Genomic DNA, 6575 nt, shown 5'->3' with positions numbered 1-6575 from the left:
AGTTCACCTGTAACCACCATCTCTCCACCTGACTGAGGTTAGGTGGAAACTTCCTGCATAACAGTCTCCTACTGGACCTATGATGTTTTGGTTGGTTCTATGGCTTCATAGTGACCACCTTACTGATGGCCCGGTCTAGAGGCTTCTCCGGCCAGGGCTCCGGCGCGGGAACCATGGTGGGTGAGTACGATCCAACTCTTAACCCTCTGAGGTCGATTAACGCGGCTACGCGTTTTGAGGCGTCTTCTCCTGATCCGCGGGTCAAAGGGAGGTAGGCAAGACCTAAGGGATGTGATCCAGACAAGGCGTCAGCGCTTTCGTCAGGATCGGAGTGATACTTGAGTATCTACTCATTTCCCTCGGGGGGGTTTAACATCTGTCCTTATCTTCCCCTTCCTAATTCACCTGTAACCACCATCTCTCCACCTGACTGAGGTTAGGTGGAAACTTCCTGCATAACAGTCTCCTACTGGACCTATGATGTTTTGGTTGGTTCTATGGCTTCATAGTGACCACCTTACTGATGGCCCGGTCTAGAGGCTTCTCCGGCCAGGGCTCCGGCGCGGGAACCATGGTGGGTGAGTACGATCCAACTCTTAATATATATGTATATATATATATATGTGTGTGTGTATATTTAATGCGATGGTGGTTGTGTGTTTAACCCTACTGCTAGCTTTCTTTGCAGTGTTTCCCGGGACCTGTGTGTTTCTGTCCTTTTCTAGGGTAGGTCCTCGGTGAGCACCCCCTCTGCTGGATTAAGAAACCGGGTGCTCGACTTGCAGTGTTTATCTCACTTGTCAATATATGTCCAGACGGTACGATAAGCCGGGTTTCGGCTTCATATTTCCTGGATCATGCGGTAAGATAACAGGCTTCTGCGGGAGCCTTCTTGATCGGACATGACGAGGCGTTCCCCATAGCGACCCCTAGAGGACGCAGTGTGTTCCCTACTCATGGAACCATGGTTACATACGTAACCTGAGACGTTTTATTGTATTTGTTCATAATTGTATGACAAACACAAATAAAAAATGTCCTGATAAGTTACTCACCCCTATGTCATCCAAGATGTTCATGTCTTTCTTTCTTCAGTCGCAAAGAAAAATTTTTTTTTGAGGAAAACATTCCAGGGGCCTCATTTATCAACAGTACGTAGAAAAGGTTCTATATTTTGTCTTTATATTTATGCACATTCCTACATATAAGTACAAGTTGGTAGATCACACACTTGAAACTGTGCATACGCACTCATTACGCACACATCTGTGCGTACGCACTGTTGATAAATGAGGGCCCAGGATTCTTCTTCATTCAGTGGACTTTTATGGTGGCCAGCGGACTGAAGATTAAAAATGCAGTTTCAATGAAGCTTCAAAGGGCTCTACACGATCCCAGCCGAGGAATAAGGGTCTTATCTAGCAAAACAATCTATCATTTTCTTAACCCTCAATCGGCCCCTGGGGTCAATATGACCCCAATCAACTTTTACTTAGTTTAAAAAAATGGTTCCCTTCATCTCAGTGGAAATTTTTTTGTGACTTTTCAACATTTTATATCTATATTCACATAAAAAATACGCACTGTTGATAAATGAGGGCCCAGGATTCTTCTTCATTCAGTGGACTTTTATGGTGGCCAGCGGACTGAAGATTAAAAATGCAGTTTCAATGAAGCTTCAAAGGGCTCTACACTCTCTCTCTCTCTCACACTCACTCTCTCTCACACACACACACACACACACACACACACACACAGGTATGATTGCCACATATAGCATTTGTATCAAATCAGCCACAAATGCAGAACACGTTTGAGATAGACCTAATGCATGCATATGCACACACTTCTGCATTTTACTGTTGGTTTTATTTACATTTTTAATTTCTTCCACATTCTAAAGTTATTTTACTTTATTTTTTTTTACACTTGGTTCAATAATATGCAACTACGATCTGACTCTAAGTCTTGTCCTTTAGGTGTGTCTTATGTGGCATTTTTCTGTCACATTTCTGTGGCATTTTTTGAAAACAGACATTTCAAAATGCATCAAAAACCACAAAAAATTATACCATTTGAAAGAATATTTATTTTTAATGTCTTTTCTAATGTTTATATATACATAAATTCACAAAATGTATCACAAAAGTTGTGATAGAAGCAGTTGGACACATCCAGTAAAATGAATGGCTCTCTATGGCCCTCTGCTGGTCAAAACAATTTCTTTCCTAAACTGTAATCCTTTTAGGTTTATTTCTAACCAGCAGACGGCAGAATTCTACACCTAACACCTAGATCAATATCCAGAAGCAACTTAAATTAAATTTAGGTCATCCTTTAAGTGATTTTTTCATAAAAAATGTATATTTCTCATGCAAGCTAATGGTGTAGTTGAGGAATTTTGTGGTAAATAGGTACAGAAGTACTTCATATCTCCCAAAACACAGCATTGATGTATAGATGAGAAGTAAACAAAAATATTATTTGTATGATTAAAAATTTATATATTTTTCATAATTACTCTTTCAATGTTTGGGGTCATATTGACCCCAAGGGACTTAAGTGTACACTTTTAACTACAAATTCTGCGCAAGCATTAGCTTTGCGATGCGCCTACGATAAAAAAAACATTTAATTTGTAGCACTTTTTAACACCTATAATAAAATAATAATAGATATTATATTTCATAAGATAAGTTCATAACTATAGCCTCATTAGCCTACGACTTCAAATCTTCAATGGCTGATAAATTTTTTCCCTTCTTCAAATTCAAATTCAATTCTACAAATTCCTTCTCCTTTGTCTCTGTAAAAGGTATCTGCTGTTGGAAGTACATCAGATCTCATCAAACAGTAAATAAAGTAATACAATTGATGTTTTATTAACAAAGTTCAGGAGGAGCCATATCTCCCAAAACACAGCATTGATGTATAGATGAGAAGTAAACAAAAATATTATTTGTATGATTAAAAATTTATATATTTTTCATAATTACTCTTTCAATGTTTGGGGTCATATTGACCCCAAGGGACTTAAGTGTACACTTTTAACTACAAATTCTGCGCAAGCATTAGCTTTGCGATGCGCCTACGCAACTTCATTCTGTGATCTTGGAAAGGTGTTTACAAAGCCAACATGCAAAGAACGTCAAATGCCCTTTACTAAAAAGGTAAAACAATGATGTCGGACGATTTTAAAGTTGGAGGAGAAAATGAGATGGAGTTTTTAACCAATCAAAGACAAAAAACTAACCTTTCCAACAGGATTGCAATATTATTTGTATGATTAAAAATTTATATATTTTTCATAATTACTCTTTCAATGTTTGGGGTCATATTGACCCCAAGGGACTTAAGTGTACACTTTTAACTACAAATTCTGCGCAAGCATTAGCTTTGCGATGCGCCTACGCAACTTCATTCTGAAGGGGAGAAAATGAGATGGAGTTTTTAACCAAACAAAGACAAAAAACTAACCTTTCCAACAGGATTGTGTAATGTATCCACATCGCAGAGCTAGAGCAAGCTGAGCATTTGTGGTTAAAAAGTGTATAACTATATATTTATTTAAGAAAATGACCAATCGTTTTGCTAGATAAGACCCTTATTCCTCAGCTGGGATCGTGTAGAGCCCTTTGAAGCTTCAATGAAACTGCGTTAATCTTCAATCCGCTGGCCACTATAAAAGTCCAATGTATGAAAGAAAATCCTGGAATGTTTTCCTCAAAAAACTTAATTTCTTTGCAACTGAAGAAAGAAAGACATGAACATCTTGGATGACATAGGGGTGAGTAACTTGTCAGGATTTTTTTAAATTTGGAACATGATTTGTTTTTGTGTGTGCTTGTTTACTGTTCTTTTTATTTTGTATAAGTGGTTATTTTTTTCTGCATTCTGTTCTTGGAAAAGATCTGTTAAAATTGTGTTAAATAATACAAATAATTATTTGTTAACTTAAGGTCTTTGGATCTTGCATTTAACTATGTAATGCAGTTCATTGTTAATAACTTTGAAACAAATCTATTGTAGCATAACTAAAATTGTTTAATGTTACAATTACACAGTAACTACATGTAACAAGAGGGTAACAAGGGATCACTTTAAATTAGAGCCCACAGATGTTACACTTACACAATAACTACATATAACAAAGGTGTATGTTTGCATAGTATTTAAGAAAAATGTTGTAGTACATTTTATTCTACTTGCCTCGAACCATATACGGAAGCTCAAGTGCACCAACAGCACTACAGCTATCAAAAAACATAAATTATACAGTAAATATACATGTGTTGTGTATTATGATGTTATATTTATTTGTTATATCCTGGGAGCAGCTGGAAACAGGTTATCTAGTTTTACACTGTATTACACCTCGATGGTACAATGCTGCAGATGGACTTGCTGCTGAGATGACCATATGCAATGCTCTTTCATCAGGTAACTTTTCATATGGAAATACTAAAATACTAGAAAAGGCAGTATCCTCTCAGCTATGTTCCTTCTTAGAGAGAAATGGTATCTCTAAGGATTTCCAGTCAGGATTTAGACTGTATCATAGTACAGAGACTGCTCTCATCAGAGTTAAAAATGACCTGCTCTCATCATTCGATCATGGTTGTATTTCTCTGTTAGTGCTACTGGATCTCAGTGCTGCATTTTGACACTATCGACGACAACATTCTTTTGAGTAGACTACAAAATGATGTTGGCATTAGTGGAATTGCATTGTCATGGTTAAACTTACCTGACATATCTGACCATCATCAATTAGTAGCAGTAAATGACGAGATATCAAATCGATCACAAGTACAGTGTCACAAGGCTCAGTACTAGTACCATTGCTTTTCACACTTTACATGTTACCCTTGGGAGATATCATCAATAAACGGTGTTAGCTTTCACTGTTATGCTGATGATACTCAGATCTATATTTCTGCTCTTGCATTATTGACAAACTATTTTCCTGTTTAATGAATACAACTTTTTGTAAGTAATGCAAAGTTAGTTATTTTCAAAGAAAATATAATAATTTTTATTAAAATTGGTGTACAGAAGATATTTCAAACACTGATGCTTTTCTTCATGGTTGACAAAAAAAAACATTTAATTTGTAGCACTTTTTAACACCTATAATAAAATAATAATAGATATTATATTTCATAAGATAAGTTCATAACTATAGCCTCATTAGCCTACGACTTCAAATCTTCAATGGCTGATAAATTTTTTCCCTTCTTCAAATTCAAATTCAATTCTACAAATTCCTTCTCCTTTGTCTCTGTAAAAGGTATCTGCTGTTGGAAGTACATCAGATCTCATCAAACAGTAAATAAAGTAATACAATTGATGTTTTATTAACAAAGTTCAGGAGGAGCACGACAGATACTTAGCCTAATTAACACAAGAGGAGCGCACTCAAGTTAATCAACACCAAGAGGTATAAATACCGCAGACTTACCTCTATCCATCAATGGTTTATCAGCATTCGGTGTGCAGCTTTTGCCATTATATCTCAGACACAATTTCTCCCATCCAAACGACGAGACTTATACTGGGGATTTTTTGGATCTTCCGGCCAATCTGCCGGCCCCAGAATCACTCCTTCTCCGCCAGACACCGCCGCCGAGCTCCAGGCTTCATCACGGCCACTGCTCTCTGATCAACCAGTCACTCGCTCTCCATGATGCCGAGGCTTAACCTCGCCTCCACCGGCGTCACTTCCAACTTTTTTCCCGGCATCCTCTTATCTTTCGGCTGTGCCTACAATTCCTCCAATCAGAAAGTGGACCATATTTAAGCCTGAGGCAAACGCTGATTAATTCAGTCGCACCGTCCTCACAAAGCGATCTGTACTTCACAAAGTGATCTGTACGATCTAAGTTATTTGTCTCCCTGCAATCAGCTAACCTCACTAAGCTAACCTCCTAAATCCACTCCAGCAGGGCAGCCAATATTTCGAGCAAATCTCGCCAAAGGAACATGCTGGGCCCTCTTCAAAGAGCGTACCAGCAGTATTCTTTGGACATCGGACAACCGGATGTCGATCACTGCATCGGATCCGGAGATGTCAGCTATGCTTTCCCGGGCCGCCGAGAGGGTAGGGCTCGAGTGGAAATCTGCGTGTCTTGAACCGGGCCCTTCTCCAGTTACCATTCAAGATGTTGACGCAGAAACGCATCTTCGGGTGCATCCATCCCCGAGATTGGTTTGCATCGATTGACCTGAAGGATGCGTACTTTCATGTGTCGATCCTTCTGGTTTGCATTTGAAGGACGTGCATATCAGTACAAGGTTCTGCCCTTCAGGCCGTCCCTGTCTCCCCGTGTCTTCATGAAAGTTGTGGAGGGAGCTCTTTTTCCCTCAGAGAGCAAGGTGTTCGCATCCTCAACTATCTCAATGATTGGCTTATACTAGCGCAGTCTCGGGATCAGTTGTGCGAGCATAGGGACCTGGTGCTCCGGCACCTCAGCCAGTTGGGTCTTCGTGTCAACTGGGAAAAGAGCAAACTCTCAAAGAGCAAACAATTTCAGAGGCTCCTGGGGCATATGGAAAAAATTATACCATTTGAAAGA

This window comes from Sinocyclocheilus grahami, unplaced genomic scaffold (genome assembly GCF_001515645.1).
Source record: "Sinocyclocheilus grahami isolate Dianchi unplaced genomic scaffold, SAMN03320097.WGS_v1.1 scaffold1170.1, whole genome shotgun sequence".
NCBI classification, from domain to species: Eukaryota; Metazoa; Chordata; class Actinopteri; order Cypriniformes; family Cyprinidae; genus Sinocyclocheilus; species Sinocyclocheilus grahami.
The sequence above is the reverse complement of the archived record's forward strand: the minus strand, read 5'-3'. Positions refer to the sequence as shown.